The sequence below is a fragment of the Sinocyclocheilus grahami genome, unplaced genomic scaffold (genome assembly GCF_001515645.1).
Source record: "Sinocyclocheilus grahami isolate Dianchi unplaced genomic scaffold, SAMN03320097.WGS_v1.1 scaffold5375.1, whole genome shotgun sequence".
Classification (NCBI taxonomy): domain Eukaryota; kingdom Metazoa; phylum Chordata; class Actinopteri; order Cypriniformes; family Cyprinidae; genus Sinocyclocheilus; species Sinocyclocheilus grahami.
In genome coordinates this window covers 12,520-13,037 of record NW_015510080.1, presented here as the reverse complement: position 1 = coordinate 13,037, position 518 = coordinate 12,520, and the positions used below count along the sequence as shown (strand labels likewise).

General features: G+C 43.6%; 1 pseudogene; it reads left to right on the top strand.

Annotated features, from left to right (window-relative positions):
• Positions 1 to 139: 139 nt before the first annotated feature.
• The window catches only part of LOC107577191 (patatin-like phospholipase domain-containing protein 7), a 4,853-nt pseudogene continuing 4,474 nt past the window's right edge, over positions 140 to 518 (top strand).

The following is a 518-nucleotide window of genomic DNA, read 5'->3' as shown; positions in this document are numbered from 1 at the left end:
TGTGTTTGATATTAGGTGGAAGTTTTGACTCGTGTGAACAGAGCCACAAGTAAATGGTCCACTGTCAGGGGGGTGATTGTGAAACATTTCTATGTATTTGTTTTGTATTTTCCCTAATGCACATTAATGATCTTCACAGTGCGAAGTCTGGGTTTTCACACCCCAAGCAGTAAGCGGGACGCAGGTAACCCAGCCGCCAATCTGTCTACAGTTGCCATACTGCCTGTGTCTGAGGAGGTGCCTTTGACTGCCTTCATGCTGGAGCTGCAGCATGCTCTCAGTGCTATTGGTCTCTTTTCCCTCCTTAATTTGCCTCAAAGGAAAGCTGGTACTAAGTTGACTGTCTTAACTTATCATCTTTGTTTTAATTAGGCCCCACTTTGCTTCTAACCAGTGACATCATCAAACAGCACCTGGGTGTTGCAGCCTTGGACAGGTGAGTTGTAAACTTGCATACTATGCACTAGAAGTGTGTACCTCACTGGTAATGGGAAAAACATACTTATATTATTTAATAG